Genomic DNA, 18,816 nt, shown 5'->3' with positions numbered 1-18,816 from the left:
TCCGCACAAGGCTTGTAAAACGAACTTTGCAATCCTCTCATATGTTTCTCTATTGTATTCCGTCTGGGTTGCTGGATTCGCATGCAGCCCCTCTCCAGCCAATTGGTTATAGCCTACTCCTTGTCCATTATTCAAGTTATCAACCGCCTGTGCGGGACATTTGTCTCGAAAGTCCGAAAGCCACACAGCATACTGAGTGTTAGTCAAATCCATTTTCATTAACGCTTTCCAGTCACAGGGAGTCATCATATACGTAGTAGAAAGCGCTTCTAGGAATGTGATAGTATGAGTAGATTGAGCTCCGCTTTCTTTTACCAATTTCTGCAGTTCCTGCCACTTATTCAAAAACACCAGCAAAGAGGTGGGCCCCAGAATCAGTTCGGCAAGGGTGCAAATGTCGCTCGGCACCAAGTTTTGATATTTCACCAGGGCTTTCAGCTGCGCTTGCACTTGGTGGTTGTTTATCCCGTACTGCATTACCAACTGTTGCAGCTTTGTTACCACTTGCCAATCCAGAGGCTCCCACCTCGTCTGTCCCTGACCCGTGGTCACCACCGGGGCTACTATAGGGAAAAACTGCATGTCCCCAACCAGTTCAGCATTCTGAATGATCCCGCGCCACCTTTTTGCCATGTCAAAGTCAGGGTCCCTAGGTGGCAGGGCTTTCTCTGGTGCTCTTGGTAAACGGTCCAAAATCATTCGATACTCTTTTTGTGTTAAAGGGTTTTTTTTCCAGGCTTGCAGATGCTGCTCCACCTGCTCAAGGGACCATGTCCCTTTGAGTACGTTGGTAATCACCCAGTCTCTGGGGGCGATCTCTTGGTTCTCCTGGGATCCGCCGGCAGGATCCCCGGAGAACCGTTCCTCAACCGCTTTCAGGCCGTCCACAATGGCCTGATGCGCCTTCTTATACGCCTCCCTCACATGCGCCTTTTTCGACCCCCTATCCAACCTCCTCATCTCCTCCAACAGTTCCTCCATTTTTTTTGAATATTCAGTCAGATCAACGCTTTCCTCCTCAGGTAATGGCACAGCGGCCGGATCCACTTCCATGGGGGGAGCGGACGGCTCAGGGGGGGTGGCAAAGGCGTCAGCAATGTCCCCTTTCTTGTACGGTGGCAAGTCCTCATATCCTGTGCCAGTCCCCCAAGCCTCCCGCTCTAGCTTAGAGAGAGGTGCCGCACATGGCGGGGAGGTCTCATCTATCACCGAGGGCCCCCCCGAGGATGGTGTATCAAAGACGGGCACCGCGTACTCCGCTCCCTCGTCCTCATTCCCCGGCGAAAGTGCCGCCGCAGAGGGCTCCGCCCGCAGTGCCCTCCGTATGGCGGCAGTCGCCTGTGCCTCCCCGTGCAGCTGTTCGATCATGAGCCGCACGTCTCGATATGTTTTGGCCAGACGCCTGGCCTCTTTTTCTCCATTCTGGATGGATTCCCACAGTTCCTTCCCAACCTCCTTCCAGGCTTCCGCGCTAAAGACCTGGCTGGACTCCCGTAACAAACCGCGCCGCCTTCCCCACCACAGCAAGTCCACCAGCGCCTGGCGCTCCACCTGTCGCTCTGTTTGTGCTGCCACTTGTAACAGTTTCTCCAACGTGGCCTTTTCTACCGCTGATACAGCGTTTCCCATACCGCCCGCCGCCTCACAAGGGCGCCTGACTCACCGGTCAGAAGAGTTGCGTAGCTACGACTTTTCTTTTTCCCGTCTTTCTTCGGACGGCCAGGCTCGTTTTCCCCGGGCACGAGCCTCCCGGGCGGTATCCACTCCTGTTACTCAAACTCTTAGCAAAGCCAGCTTCTCCTCCGCAGTATCACGTCGGGGTCACCAGATGTCGCGGTCCGCGGGAGTGACGGGAAAGAATCATACGCATTCACAGAATGCAGGTTCAATTCCAACTTTATTCGGCAATTTGCCCATCTTATATATGTTTGTGCAGTCGTACACTTTGCTAGGCCAATCACCATGCAGATTATGTCACAGGTAGCCAATCATGGCACCGATCACGCACGCAGCGATCATGCCTTGTACCTTGCTACTTATTTAGCAAAGCTATCTTACCCTTAACCTTGGTTCCCACTGGCTTCTGCTAGTTTATCTGTGCTTTCTCAGGACGTATCATTTCCAGCTGCACCAGTGTCCTTGGGTACATTTGTCTGAGACTCCTGTTGCTTGCTACTTGCAACTTTCCACCAGTTTAACCCTGTCATGGCCCTCCACAAGTAAGTTAACGGAAACATATCTGTGCTGATTTCCACAATTACTCTGTGCTCACTCTACTGTTGTCACCAATATTTATATTTCTAATTAACACAAATAAAGAACAGAACCCAGTGGTGAAGCTACAAATATTTACAATATGATTTCAAATGTTTATTACTTTGCTAAAACCCTGATACCGTAATCAGCTTCAGAGATTATTCCTTGCACCTTCCTAATGCCCTACAGACAAAGTGTAAAATAATTGCCAAAATGGAAGAGGTATAATCAATGGAGTAGGTCCCAGTGTTAACACATGTCTGTGTTCTTGATGTCAGGAAAGAAAGAAAGAAAGAACCAACCAACCAACCAACAAACCAATAACGTAAGCCTCAAGTGAATAGTCTTTTTGCAAGTGAAAACAATCTTACTGATCAAAAATTGTATGAAACTATATCTGAAGACCATATTGTCCCATGGTAACTGATTTACTAATTGTTGCATACAATATTCAGCAATATCAATCATTCCAGTGAATGGAAGCAATTTGTCAAAAGAAAAGTTTAAAGTTAGTCACAAAAAAAATCAGCAGTGTCATCTGAGGAAAAGTTATCAAAGCATCAAATGGTATAAAACATCACAGTGTGAAACAGCAGTCAAGAAGAGCTCTTCTACTGCTCCCAAATATGGCACTGGACTTGTAAGTGAGGTACACCTGCGATGTAAGTAAGAAACACTTCACCACCTGATATTCCCCTTCTGTAATTAAAAATGGGGGTTCTTTTTCTCTTACTCCAAAGAATAGTAGATTCAGAGAACACAGATTTTTTTTTTTTTTTGCAGTTTTAATCTGAAAGACTTTTTTTTTTTACTTCCATATTAGCAGGCAGGTGGCCAAGGGCCCTTGCTCACGGCAAGCTCACAGCGTTTTTGTGTCTCTACACAGCACACTGGATCTCAAAAAGTGCCGAGCCAACAGCACCACAGGGAGAGGATTTTACTCTTACCTAGATAATTTGCAGATTAAAGGTAGATCTTGCCTCAGATTATGCCTTTTGTGAGCTAGGCCCCATCGCAAACCTCAATAGTCTCTCTCCTGCCTCGTGGGTGGAATTAACCACAGATACTTGAGTTCGTAGCAGAGGTGACCTCTCTTCAGTCGGTGCCTGTAGGAATCAACACCAAATTGTCAGATAAACTACAGAGCTTCCAAGCAAGCAGAGCACACACAAGTTAGCCAGACTTCAACCTGTATCTGCTGGGATGTGTTGTCTATTAAATACAGGAAAAGACCATGTGCATTCTGCCAGGTCCATGCAAGTGGACTGGGCTTTTCTCTGCCTTTACCAGCTCACACCATGATCAGAACTTTTGGAATAAGTAAACACTCCTCAATCACTTCCAGCTGTAAGAAATTGGTCTCAGAAGGATGCAGTCATCTACGCTGAGTGCTTGAGCACTCTGAGCAACTAGTCTAATTTGGCGCATGTCGCATTAGATTGCAAGGCTGTTATACAGAATTCCATAATACCTGGAATTTATATGTAGTCCAAAAAAAAAAAAAAAAACCCACCACTTCAGTCTACTATGCAGTCAAGGAAGGAGATGCCTATTTATCATGGTTTCCTGATATTTTGTCAAAAGGCCATCATAGTGCAGACAGACGTATAGATATAGACTGCTCTTTTATCAGCAAAGGTCAACAGTGATGATGGACCCATTGACTGTCAATTCAACTGTTCCCCAAAGTCCTCCATCCTCAAAACCAATATTTCATTGACAGTAGGAAACGTCCAGAGTTCATTCTGAGGACACCTTATAATGTCAAGTCTTTTGTTCAAAAAGTCGTCCCAGCATAGACTGTCTAAAACAGCCTTCCTGCACTGCTGGATCAATACCTCCAGCCTATGTCTTTTCACTGACCTCCTTTCTCCCAAAGGCATATATGGAATCAGAGCGATGCAGCCACTCCTGTCCTAACAGCTCCCTGTTAGCAGAGCGACACTGGTTAACACAGCTTTCCTTGCTGCCCAGGCTAACTTGTGCCCCACTTCTGTACTCTCCAGGCTCAGTACTGCAGGAATATGGTCAGACTCTTCATCCAGATCTGATCGTCTTCTAGTGGACAGCCTATTGCCAGCTCATTGGAGAGCACCTACAGAAATTCCCTAGAAGAGTTCCTCTGAAAGGTAGAAACTCCTGTACAAAGACTTATTTCTGTTTCTGAAGTTGAAAACAACTTCAGCTTCAACCATTCAACACAGTTTTGACTTGGGGAGGTTTAATATGCCAAATACCCTACATTATCTTCTGATCTGAGAATTTTCTTGGGTAGGTACTCTAGCAGATTACCCTCCAATGTAAAACTTCTTTATAGAGTGCAACAACTAAAACAGTGATGAGTACAGGCGCTGGACCACATAGGAAAGCTTAAGCAGGAATTAATTTAGGTAGAGTAGTATTTGGATCTAATCCCAAATGCAGGAGTTTGGGTACTTAATTGTAGTGCAGCTGTTCATGTCAATGTGCCAAAAGCAAATAGCATCCAGGAAGTCAGGAGAGCATTGATAGTATAGCCTCAAGGGGTAACACTAAGAGAGAGAAGAGATGTATTTGGAAATCATCTATTTGGTCCTACAGTAATCAGCAAAATCAGAATTTTTAAGTCAGCCCCTAATTTAAGCTACTGAAATTACACTCCTGCTCTAAATCACCTTCTCTTTCTTGACTGCAAGAGTCAAGGAAATGGACCCTTAATTTAGACAGATTACGTCCCTCCTCTTGTGTCTCGCCTCTGTATACAAAGACAGTGCCAAAGAAGTTCCCAATTCACATCACGGGTTTTCATCCTAATAGAAATAACAGCAAGGCCTAGCTGAATACTTCAGCCCAAGGCAATAACAACAATATTCTTTAAGACAGTGATGTACAAGTGCTTCCCTTCAGAGCAAAGTATGCTACTGAAAAGCAGATTTCACCTGCAGCAGTGATCTGCTGCCGTGTTCAAGGGCACCAGCCCTGGTTTACACCAGTGTCACTGAGGAAGTCAACACACCAGGGAACAACAGGCTGCTTTCATTCAGCAGCTTAACAGTAATTGCCCAAATATATTTCTCTTACCCCATCAGAAATACAAGGTAATTCTAGAGAGGTTGCTTTGTTTCCACCAAGAGTCAGACTACCTCATATTTGCCCTGGAGTAAAATCTTTCATATTAGCAGTTGCTGTGCCGTGGCTAACATGCAGTACATGCACAGAACACCCTGCTTACAGGTCCATAGTCCTGAGAGCATGCTCAAGCTCAGAGGCTGGATGAAACAATAGGAATAGGTTATTCAGTAATTGAATTTAATTAGGATTCCAAACAGTGGAATAAGGGAAACAAGTGACTAATAATCTTATGTTAAATAATCAGGATAATTAAGTTTGCATTTGTATTTATATTTTGAAAACCTCTGTAGCTGTGTCAGATGAAGAGGTTACACTCTTCAGCCTACTCTTCCCCACTAGTTGCCCTTCTCCCTCTTCTGCCCTCTGTCTGGGATCTGCCTTGCACCACTGGAGGCATTGGATGGTCTCCTCCTGTGATCTCTGTCTTGGGGAGAGTAGACAGGGTCAGCCAGGACACTTCACATAACAGGTCTGGAGTGATACGGCCCCTCTGACAGTCGTGCTCTGGGGCGAGGTGGGGAGCCGGGGATGGGAGGCTCTCACCTCTCGCAGGCTCACAGGAAGAGGGGCCTTTCTCCAGCAGACCTGGGCTGGGGAGTCTCACAGTGAGAGAGAGCATTCTTCAGCATCCTTTCAGGGGGTCGTGTCTGTGAGCAGGAAACATGGGTGTGGTAGTTCTTACCTCTCCAACTTGTTCTTCCTTTCTGCTTTCCTATTGCCCCTTCTCTGCTCACTTATGGGATGTTCCTTGTATTTATTTTAAATTTTATCCTTCTGCTGATGCTTTTCTGTATTTCTTCTGCCTCTCCTACCAAGACATATCCTTCAGCCTCTGGGCTTTCATTCAGCTTTTGGTCAGAGGTTGGGCTCAAATAGCACCAAAGGGGTGGGGGCAGCCAGCAGTAGGGCTGGAGCAACCAATGCTCTGATCTCAACCGATGCTCTGATCACAGCCCAGGTTGGGACACAACAGGAAGCTTCTTTGTCTTTAGCCTCAAGCTCCGAGGCTTTCATCATGATAAATGGCACAATTAAATATTCTTCTTGTTCTTGTATTTCTTCTCCTTCCTCTTGGACCTTCCAACACTTTAGTCAAAAAATCACATTATTGCTCTCTTTGGAGCTTTATCATGTTTTTATCTTCCTGTTTTGGGTTGATTTTCTTTTTTTTCACATTGGCTTTCTACTCTCTTCTTCCAGACCTGTGGAAAATGTTCTTCCAGCACCTGAGTACAACAGATACAGTGCAACAAACTGTACTCTAACAGCTATAAGTGGTCCTGCCTGTGATATTATCTCTTCTTTGAACTAGTTAATTTAAGAAAGGTCATATCTTGGAGGACTTTTTACTGGTTAGGTAGAAAAATTGGTGATGAAGGCAGGTGCTTTCTTGATGCAACTGCTTTCCTGATAACAGCAGGAATTAAAGAACAAATTGTAGCATCTTTGCTCAGAGTGCCAAGCTTTTTCCGCTGTCAGTGTGTGGCTGAAAAGCTTCTTTTCTTTTCTTTCTGTTCCTGTTTTTACTTCAGTTTCTCTAGGCTCTGTGCTCTGGTGTTTTTTCCTGTTTCCCTTCCTAAAACAACAGCTTGCCAACATCCTCCACCTGCAGATATCTTGCCCATGCCTTGTTTCAGGCAGTAGCATGTGCTGGTGCTGTGGGTGCTCTAATTTCAGCCACACCATCCCATAAAATGCCTTTACTGTTCCTTACAACTGCTTTAAACAAAAGACAGTTGTAGGTCTGGCAAATCAAAATGTAGACAGGTTTTGTTGTATTTCCATTTTGGGGTTTTTTTTTAAGCAACCTTTGCTGTAGCTCCAACTTCTCATAGCATGGCAGTTCATTGGCCTTTTTGATGACAGTGTTAACACTGTCATCAGAACGGGCTCCCATTTTCACTGAGTTTATACGTATTTATATAAATATTTAGGGGTGTGTGTGTGTATATGTCTTCTAGAAGCTTTATATCTGAGCTATTGTTCGTGTCTTGAGCTTCTGGAAGAATAGCTCTAAATCACAATGTAAATTCTGTGTTGTTAACAGCAGAATCAAAACACAGAGGTTCGGGAGGTGCGAGTTGAGCATTGTTTTCATGATGTACAAAAGACCTGGCTGGTTTGACCACAGAAGCAAGGACGGTGCACAGGGCTGGAGTCCAAAACCTTGTGGGTTGTCATCTGAAGAGCTTGGGCTTGCTGTCATTGAACCTTTCTGGCTCAACTGCTGAAATGTAGCTCCCTTGTAGGAGTGCTCTGAGAAGGGATATAATATTTGTAAAGTCTCGTATAAAATTAATTTGCAAATTGCTATTTGCACTTCAGTTACTATTTACAGGAGTGCTAGTTACTGTAGGTGAAGTAACCAATGAAGAAGTTATGCTTGAAAGAATATTTAATGTTGGTAAAAGAAAAAATGTTGACTGGTCTCATTATATCTAGTTAAAATGATTGCATTGCCATGTTTAGATTTAGGTGTTAAATGTCCAAAAGCAAAAGACAGATTGAAGTTAAGAGTGTAAAACGTTATTAATATCATGGAACAGTGAAAGACTATTTCCAAAACTCCTTAAACAATAATGTAGATGGCACTGATACCTCCAGCATTACAATGGAAGCTTGAAGATCATGACTTCTTTAAAGCAAAAGGCTTTGACAACATCTATTGCAATATATTGAAAATATTTTTTTAGTGTTTTTTTTTTTTTAAACTACAGAGTGTAATGATAAAACAAAGAAACTACAAAGTGTGCTTTTCTTCCCTCAAGATTAGCCACATTCTGTAACCTGTATCTAGGCTGCCTCTGGCTTTAACCTTAACAGTTTAAAGACAGGATTGAGCTTTGCCAGCACTTTTGTGACACGTCTCTAGAGAAACCTCCTGATGCTGATGGCTCACGGGGCTTTGCTATTGCCCTCATGCACTCACTGACCTTCACGCTGTGCTGCACAGGGGTGAGGCCCAAGTGCTGCCCTGTGCTTCCAGATGCAAGGTAACTCCGGAAACCACAAGCCTATAGACTTGTTTTGCCATCTTGATCTAATCTGGGTGACTGTCTTCTGCTCTAAAATGGTGGCAGACGTGGGATCAAAGCAGTGGTAGCAGTCTTAATAAATATGAGAAGAGTTCTTCAAAAAAAAGGGAGAGAGCAGGCAGCAGGTCTGCGTGCTCAGTGCAGTAAATAGCAAATATGGCTATACAGAGGCAGAGGCGCCAAGCCCGCAACACGTGGCTGGGGGTTGGGGGTCCCAGCCCCTTCCTGTGCCCTGCTGGTGGGGAGCAGTGTGGGAACCTGCTCTCCGACCCTCGTCTCTGCATTCATGGGCTGTAGATAGACCTCATGCAGGGGTGTGGACTGTTGGGATTGCCCTTGTGGTTAAAAGCAGCCTCGTGGTGTTTGCTTTCTTTCCACCACAATCACTAGTGGATTAATGTTATTAAAATAATAGTGCCAGTGTGGGAATATAGCACCAAACAGGATGAAGACCAGAGCCAAGATAGGCTTGGCAGGGTGCAAGGGACGTGCAGAAACACTGGTACCGGGCACCGGCGGCTCTGGGGAATGCTGATGGGGGGCTAGCGTGTGCCTTCCCCCATGGTAAATCCACACCTAGGGAAAAACACACCAGGGAATGGGTTAGTTGAAATATATAAATGGATCTGTCAGGTTCACAAAGGGAGTTTTGCCACTGACTTGAAAGAGCAGAGTGGGGCTTCTGGACAGGAGAAACTGGGAAGAACAGAGGGGTCTTAAAAATGCCCTCCAAAAGCTCTTACAACATTTCTAAGTGAGAAATGGCATCCAGTTTTTGGTTCTGTTCATTTTCTTACTCTTTTGCTGCTGATAGCATTTTTAAGATATATATATATCAGTGGATACAAGAGAGCTACATAGGAGCTTTTTGAGGATACTCCCCCATTGTAGGACATCCCTGTCCTGAAACTTTTGTCCAGATGCTTGTTATTTTCTTTTTACAGATTTCATTTAATTCCCAGGAAATAGGTTAGACAAAAATTAAATATTGAGTAAAGATTTCTAAAGATGGCTCCTTTACTGAGAACAGTGACTGATATGAGATTTCTCCAGGAGCGGTAAGATTTATGTCCGAAGAAGAGTATCATGCACTGCTCGCTTCAGAACTGTGAAGCTATTTCAGGAAAAGTAATTGAAGAGCTGATTATCTGAAGTAGTTGGAAAGTATTTCTTGGAAGAATGTGCTTTTTTAACTTTCAAAATCATAGTTATCTTTGCATTCTCTTCTTCTTGAAACAAAATATTCAGAATTCTCTAGAAAAAGGAGAGTAATAATTATTACACTAAGGACAATGTAGTGGTTACAGAAACTTCAGACAGGAATTTTCAGAAATAGCTTTGAGCAACTCAGCTCAGAAGAAATGTGTACAGACAGTCAAGAAGAGTGATTGATTTCCAGTTTTCCAGCCACATTGACACTTATCTGATCAGACTAGTCATAATTTTTTTTATTTATTTTTAGAGTGTTCTTCAGTGGTTTTCCACAGACCTGCTTTCAGTTAAATATTATGACAGAACTTCTAGATTATTCACTTAAATTGACAGTTGTCTCCATTTTTGATAAATTATTTTGAATGTTCTTACCTTAGCAATGATGAGGCAATAATACTGTGGAAAATATGGATTAATAAATACTATATCTAATTTTTTCTTCCTTGATTTTACGAAACAACTCTAAAACATAATGAAAAGAAATAAGTCTGGAGGATTCCAAGAGTTAAACACACAGTACATTTTTTGTGATGTTTATTTGATGGCAGCCCACTGAGGTCGACAGAAGGTCATCAGCATCTGTAGACTTTCAGTGATGTCTGTGGGGTGTTGTCTCAGCAGGTCAATGCGTTTAAGTAGTGAGTAGTTGTTCTCTCTTCTTTGCACATCTAAGCACAGTCATAAGACCTGGTAGTCAGAAGCCATATTATTAAAAAATGGAGTAAGAGAGTAACAGAAACTTGAAAAATGTATTCCTACTATCAGTCCAGCTTTCACAAGGTCTGATGGGCTTGTGTCCACCTGAACTGAGGGTAAGACTTGAAGAGTGAAATGATTCAGGACAAAAATACTTCTTTCAACCCCAGATCACTTCTGTTTGATATACAGCATGGTGCCACAAACTGTCATACCAGCACAATTGAGATACAGTTAAATGAAGTGCAAAGGCAAGAATGAGCAGATGGGATGGGCCTAAAAGTGAGGTGCAAGCAAAGAGAAAGCTTCTTAAATCAATTTTGATACTGAAGGACCACCTTGTCAAATCATTCCCTGTGGTAACACTACACGGTGCTACCCAATTCAGTGTGGTTGAATCCATATGAGTAAAATTTGGATTTTTCCAGACTTCTAGAACAATACTGGAGCTATTTAGGATTGCCATGTCTTAAGAAATTTGGTAGCATTCTTTCCATGAGCATCCATTTAAGATTCTGCGATGTCAGGCAGCTATTTCTTCAACAAGATTTTATTTTTTAAATCATCCAAAATTACTATGTCTCATGGAGTCACACTTCACTTTAGTGTGTGTCTCTGACAAACTGCTACCAAGGAGCAAGTTTTCATCCATTCATAGATCAATTACAGAGTATTCCCCTACCTTGTTTTCCAGGGTATACTTAATACAGGAAAACCTGAAAATGCGTTTAAGTCTATTTTGCCAGTAGATTTGACCTCATGATGTCCTACGTGAATTCATGTAGGCAAACAGCATCTCACACCTGGAGCTGTGATAGTGCGAGTTTGGCATATAGAGGTACCAGTGAGTTTTAATGGGGACCTTCGTTCCTATTGACTACGAATAGGTTATTTCTGACAAAAGAAGTGACCCTTTCTAATGCTTCTTCAGGGAAAGCTTGAGCAGAAAGATGCTGCCCCACTGCAGGATCTGAGACTTTTTGAGTTATTCCAAGTCATCTTTTCCTAGTTTGTGTGTCATTTTAACACAGAGGAATTTCAGGAAACTTGTGCTTCAGTTGAGGGTGTTATGGAGGGAAGTGTTTGAACTGCTAGAGATATTTAAGGCATTTAAACAAATGTATTGCTGGCATTAGCATATTAACATCCACTTACATCCGGATTGAACTTGATATACTAAATCTAAATATCCAAAATTGGAGTAAGGGCTCAGACTGAGAAAAAAAAAAAAAAACAACTTTATACACAGAAGTGTTTTGGGTGCAAATCTGCCCCAGAAATCCCCTCTCATGATTATGGTATGAAGTAGGCTTTGATCCATTGCATTTGCATATGGGTGGGTTTTTAAAAGTTGCTCGCTACACCTCTAGCCCTGATGTAATATCTGTTTCCATATATTCCAGCAGGAGCAAACTGGACCACTACAACTTACTCTGAAAAGCCCAGGCCTTTCATTCAGTTCCTGTCACTTCCAATTGTGGTAATAATTTCTGCATATTTCATTGCATGCTTTCTGCAAATGTATTTGCAGGCAGAAAGAACCATTGTGCATTAGACCACAGTGGGTGACCACAACACAATAGAAAGGGCCTTGCCCAGTAGCTTTTGTATCAAGTTTATAACTTCTGCCTTCTTTAATGATATTTAGAATTGTTTCACAGTGACAGAGATTGCCTTATTCCCAGGAAGGTGTTCCACTGGGTGAGGCAGTTTTTTGGCAGGGACAGGAAAGGCAATTCATTTGTCTAAACCATTCAACCTCGCTATACATTCAGCTGGTAAATGGAAGTCCTACCCATGTCTGTACTCACAGACTCCCAAAGAAGAAAATATCTCAGCGGTTGTTGAAAGGAGGAAAAGTTAAATTTGCTAACATGACAATTTTCATGGCACTTAAAATAATAAGCAGATTGGGCTAGGAGTTGATTTATTTTAATTTTCAAGACTATTCTACTCTGCTTCTTCCTTTATCTTTTAAACACAGATGCCTGCTCACACTTGTAAATGCAAGAATTTGCCTAGGTGGAGTTGTGAACACGTACATTTTACAGGAGTGGTTTGAGAAGCTTCTCTGGAAATTTGCCCTCCAATACCTTGCAGTAATGGTTATTCAGATTCTGTTATTTCAAAAAGTAAGTCTATGAGGCACCAGAGATTACTTAAAACAAAACAGCTTCTATAGGCAACGTGGAGAAACGATATATGGTCAGAAGAGGGCAGTTAGCTCTGGGTGCTCAGGGTGCGCTGAACTCCAGACCCCAGTTCATTCCTGTGAGCCCTGCAGCCCACAGGAATGCTGCAGTCCCTTGGAAAGCTCGTTTATCCTGACTTGACATTTCAGTGCAGGTTTGCACGGAGGCAATCACCTTCACGAGGGCAAAGGTGTTGACTGACTTTTGCAGCTACAATAAAATGATGCCAGTTTTGACAGCGAATGTTTAAATTTAAACCCTTCTGCATGACCACCTACAAAAGGTGTCCAGTATTTTCAGAACATCAGCAAAAATAGTTTTAGTCTGATATTTTCCTGAGTCCTTTCAATTGTCCTAGACCGGACCAAAAGAAGAGCTAGATTTCAACAAAAGATTAGCAGAAATATGAAACTCTTCACTGAATATTTTTATCCTTTTTTTTTTTCTGGTTTTACTTGCTTCTAAATTTCTGAAAGACCCATCCCTTCTTTGCTCTTTTGGTCTTCATACTTCACCCATTTTGATACTACATGAACAGTTCAGAGCTAAGAAGCAAATCTGTAATAACATTTTGCCTCTGGATGATCTCTCTGGATAATAGTGAAATAAAAGCTCCATTCCTAAAAATAAAAACTAGGAATTTCTTCTGTCACATTAACCTAACTTTACCTTAGGTATATGAACCATTCTTTAAGTTATATAACATTGAGTAGTGAATTAAAAAAAAAAAAATCAGACTAATGCGCTGGACCATGCCCAGCAAGGAGAGTAACACAAAAAGAATCACAGGTATCTACAAAGTCTAAAGCTAAAACTGGACATAAAGTTTATATGTGAAAAGAATGAAAACTCCAGGATGGAAAGAAGTACTGAAAAGAGCAGATATTTGTATAAAATTATTATTATGAGCTCCAAGCAGCAAGAGCAACTCTATCCACTGCTAAAAGAAATTCAGGCTGGACTGCTGCATGCTCATGGCCTGGGCTCCGCGCTAGCTGACTTTGGGTCTGACTTTCTTTGTCAAGCAAAAAGTCCATCTAGACTGCTCAAATTAACTCTTTTGCATGAAAGAAAGCATCTAGGTACACAACTTATGTTTCATAGCATAATGGTTACATTACAAGTTTCAGATACCTTTCCTACTGCCAATCAATGCATTAACCCTTGAAGCAATATATCAAAACTGGGATTGCTTTTGCCTTTGATCAAGACACCTGAAGGTGGGACCTTAGTCAAAGTTGGATACTAAATTTCCCTTATGGTGAATGGACAAAAACAGAGGCTCGTATGGAGGAGATCTATATTAAATATCTCAGGAGACAGTTTGCCCTCTGGATGTGTGGGGGTGACTAGTGAGACCAGATGTCTGACTTTGAAAGCTGAAGTTCGGTGCAATGATGTCTGGAGGGGGAGGCAAGTGTAGATATAAGAGACTTGTCTCTATCCATTTTCCTGTGAAGGGACTGTGTGCAATTACAGACTTACTGAATTGTGCAGCCTTGTAGTATGCAGTATTCATTTGGGACTGGGTATTTCACTGAAGATAATTATCATTGTTTACCATTTGCAAACAATCTTATACAGAGAACAGACAAGATCACAGGTCTGTCTCAGAGTTTATAATGGAAATGAGAATGAAATTAATGAGATTTAACAGATTACTTAAGCTGAAGCTCAGTCAGCCTGTTTTTACTGTTTAATTACATTTTTTGGTGAGTCACGGGAATAGCAGAGAGTGCACTAGGAGACCTGCAGTTTGAAGTTTTTGGCCTAGATCCATACCCCAGAGTACTCTAACTATGAGACTACTGTTGTGCTCCTGCTTCTTTGCACTCCCGACAGCTCCGCGCTCCTGTATTCCCATCTGACCTTCCACAGGGACCTGCTGCCTCCCGAGGCCCTTCTGTCACCCAGGGGTCTGGGCACCGCACTGGGATGGGAGATGACAGAGGTGGGGAGTTGGAGCTCCCTGCCATGAGCCTGGCATCGCATCCTGGCCTCGTCAATCTGAGATAAATGCGGTGACCACTCTATGAAGAGTGATGGCACGGCGTCCTCCTCCCAGCTGCGTTTTGAAATGCACGTACCATGACTACGTTGGTATATCTGCTTTTGGAAGGGATTTCCACAATCTGTATCCTGAGTGAACAGGAGTGTTTAAGCACCAAAGAAGGCTGGTATTTCCAAGCAGCTGCCCTGCTGTTCGGCCAGTCTTCTGCTCCGTATGCAGACCCCTGAGCTGCTCTTCGAGGTTTCTATCCCTTCTGTGCACCTTTGGGGAGTCCTGGCACTGCCAGACGTGATATGGCTCACATCGGTGAGGGCAAGCACTGCAGTACCCAAAGAAAGGTACCTGATGTAGGAAGTCACGATCATGGCTTTGGTCCCTTTATACATCTAAGCCAAGCCTTTTTTTTTTTTTTTTTTTTTTAGTACTGTGCACTCTTCCCCCCAGGTAGAGTGGACAGAACAGAAAGAGAATGACTTTGTTGGAACTTCTTTTAGTAAACAAAATTTTTAAAAAGTGACAATTCCAGCACTGCCTTGTACTAGACAGTTCTTGGTAACACAGCCATGCACATTAGTATGCCTGTGTGCCAAACTGCAGGAAGGAAAAGGTCTGAAAGCGCTCAGTCTTTGCTTGCATGTTAGGTGGCATCTTCTATCTGGCGACTCTTTGACATCAAATGTTGGTCTTTATGTTGTCCAGTTCCAAGATAAACCCTCCTGATCCTCCTGTCCAAACCAGTTTTATCCAGAATTAACTTTGCAGATGCAACAATGTGCATATGACTGTATTATGTATCAACTAAAATATTGTCAAGTGGGGCAGCCTTATCTTTGCAAGAGTTCTATAATGCATAGCATAGCAGGTTAGTGAAAAAAATGCTAACTTACTGTGAGTCAGCTGGAGGTGCATGATGCAGCTAGGACATTCATGGTCAAGACTGATGGTGAGAGGGTCGGGTCAGTGGAATTTCCTGTATCAATCTTCCTCTTTCTAGGCTACCGGTTCATTCAGTCTTTATGTGTACATCATATTTTCCACACTTATTTTTGTTGCTTTCCTCTGAACTTTCTTTAACTGGGTCACCTCTTTCTTGAAGAGTGATGCCCCAAACAAGATACAGCAGCCTTACTGTGCACTACCAGAACCAGGTGAAGCAGGAGGACTACTCCATGGGCCTTCCAGACAGCACCCCTCTTATTGACTTCCCTATGACATTGCTTTCCCACCCCAATGAGCGTCGATGCTGGGTACTTCTGTAGTGATTCACTCCATTGATCTTGTGCTGCTCCTCATCCTGTATTTGCACAGCTGATTGCTTTTGCCAAAGCATCAAGCTTTTTGCACTTGTTCCTCTTGAATACTGTTGTTTTTGAGATCATTTTTCAAATTTAAGATCATTGTGAATTCTGCTCCTGTCTTTAGATGTGTGACAGACCCTCCTAGGTTGATGTCTTATGCATACTCACTTTCATAATATGAGTCATTAGTAAAAATATCAAGTAGGTCCGATTCACAGTAGCATGCAGCAGCCCATTTTATACTTTTTTCCAGACATTCAAAGAATGCTGTTCATTGTCTATAGTTTTCAGACAAGGCTTGTAATATCATTACAGTAATTCATTTAAGAGTGCATTCCCCCAGTCTGCTTATTATCACAGACCATGTCAAACATCCTACTAAAGTTACGTGTTATGATGCTATTTTTCCCTTGCCCACTTGCTTGTTCTGTTGTCTTAAAAGGGAACTGGGTAGGTTCCACATGATTTATTCCTGCTAAACATGTTAGCTGCTTTTTATCATATTGTTTTCCGCCGGGGGGGGGTGTGCAGATGGCTTATATCATTATTTATTGAGTACTGTTGAGTGTTTGTTGAGTATTGTTGAGTGGCAAGCTCATTGGACCATCACTCCTAGGCTTTTCCATCTGAAAGATGTTTACTGTTTTCCAGTTTTCTGGAATCTCATCCATCCATGCACCTCAGATATAACCACTGATGGCTCTGAGACTGCTTCAGCCAGATACCAAAGCACTCCAAAGTGAATTTCATCAGGTCCACCTGATAACAGGATAGTTATTAGGTGAATGCTTACTCTCTGGCAGTGATGGCTCTCAGGTAATGAAAGCAAATGGTTTATAATATTAAAATATTATTTAAAATAACCACAAAATGATTATAGTAATTAGGTATCACAGCTAGGAAATAAAAGCACTGTTTCAGGCTTGGTATGTACAAAGCATCTGAGACATTGGCATGACTCCCTTTCAACATCACCTAATACAGCACAAACATTTTCAGCAAGATTGATGGTCTGACTGATTCACTCATTTCCTTATTCTCACTGTGCAAGCAAATTGATATTTTTCCCACTCTTTTTATTAGAAGCCACTGGCAAAAAAGGCAGGGGAAAAATTCCATTTCTCCTCTTTGAGTTTTCAGAAACACTAAAAGGTCATCAGAGAAAGCTGTCAAACTTTGTGTATTACTCATTCACATGGAAAGCAATTTGGGCAGGAAGCTATGTCTGGTTCATTTGTGCATGCCTAGCACAATAGGGACTTCCTTGAGGCCTCTAGGAGCAATTGCAGTAGAAGTAGTAAATATTCATTCACTAAGGACTGATATCATCCCTGCCTTTAAGACACTTAACATACTACTTACACAGCTGGAGAAAGAGAAGACTATTGAGTCAATTACAGATCGATAAGGAGCCAGAAGACTTGAGATCTTGGCTGGTTTTGAATTTTTCTCAGGACGACACAACCTTAAGCATCCAGGAGGCCATCTATCTAAGAGATTTTTAAGCCACAGGCCATTCTTTTTTACTGTTTTAGCTTTACCTATGGCAGTGGCTCATATTCTTCCTAACCCAGATCAGGACTCTTCTGTGCGAGCACCTGTGTTATCAGGAGGCCGAGAGGACCATGGTCAAACAGAGTAACACATCTAGCAGAGCACTGACTGCACAACCTGACTGCAAAGAAGGTCTCTGCCTTGAAGCACCACATTCGGAACATGTATTAGCTTCCCACAGAGGGCTGCCAGAGTCAGTGCCATTTAGGCAGCCGCTCCTCATCCTGCTTACAATACACAGAGCAGAAAAGGAGCAAGGGAAAGGAAATATTGTTACTTGTATGCCAGGTGAGGAACAGAAACACCTACTAGACACCTAACTCAGAGAGAAATGTAAAACTTGAGCTCTACTCTCCATATATACCCTCTCTCTTTCCTCTCTCTCTCAATAAAGTGTATGATTTCAGGTTCTTGGCACCATGTCAGCTCACACAGCATAAAGCACACACAGCATTTTATTTACAGTACAGTGTGGATCTGCAGATAATTCACCTTCAGAGATATTACACAATTTCTTATACATAGAGGCACATGTTGAAAATATATGAAAACTTTCATTTATTGAGAACTTTTCAGCAGATCCTGGAATTGAACAGTGTGATAATCAGTAACATTTTATACCAAACGTTGTGTTAATAGAAAGATTACTATAGTATAGGTATTGACATAAGAATATATAATTTAGAAGGCTGTTAAACTACAATAAGTATATGCAGTCTAGCTTCAAAGGAACCAAGAAAACCAAGATACAGGACAACTCACTTTTTAATTGAATCTCAGGGATGACAGTGAAGTTCCCAAGAGCAGCATAAGACAGCCCAAGGTGGATGCTGTCGACCCATACAAGGTATTTTCTGTAGTACTTCACACACCTTTTGAGTGCCTTGCACTGTGCCGAGGTGCAGCATATCTCAAGATGACTGACATTATTTCTGTCTGAAAAGGACTGTGGCGTTGTTCTTGGGAAAGCCAAGTGCCAGGAGCTGTCTTCTTTGTTTGCCCTGGCACCAAGTTCAGCTTGGTCGTTGGTACTAGGAGATTTGACACTTAAGCAGACTGTTTGGAGATTGTCCTCCTCTACAACAGTTTGCATTGGAAACCCTCAGTCACTCTTGCCTGGTGTTGCATGGTCAGCCAGACACAGAGTAAATCCCTCTCCCAGACTTATGTGGAATAGCTGCTGTTGCAGCAAACAGACATGTCCTGCCTCAGTCCCCAGGACCAGCAGAAGGGCACTGACGGCAACTGCGTTTCTCCCATGTCTTTACTCTGTCTGGGCCCTCTGACCTCTTGGTAGCACCACTGCCTCTGCTTCTTGTGAAGGGGGAGAGAGCTGGGTGCCTTGAGCTAATTGCTGACATCAGATCTGTTTCTCTAGAGTTAACATCAAGAGAAGTGATATTTAGAGGCAAAAGTCTGTGCTGCTGCTGGCTTTCCAGGAGCTCTATGAG

Source organism: Apteryx mantelli, chromosome 3 (assembly GCF_036417845.1).
Source record: "Apteryx mantelli isolate bAptMan1 chromosome 3, bAptMan1.hap1, whole genome shotgun sequence".
Classification (NCBI taxonomy): Eukaryota; Metazoa; Chordata; class Aves; order Apterygiformes; family Apterygidae; genus Apteryx; species Apteryx mantelli.
The sequence above is the reverse complement of the archived record's forward strand: the minus strand, read 5'-3'. Positions refer to the sequence as shown.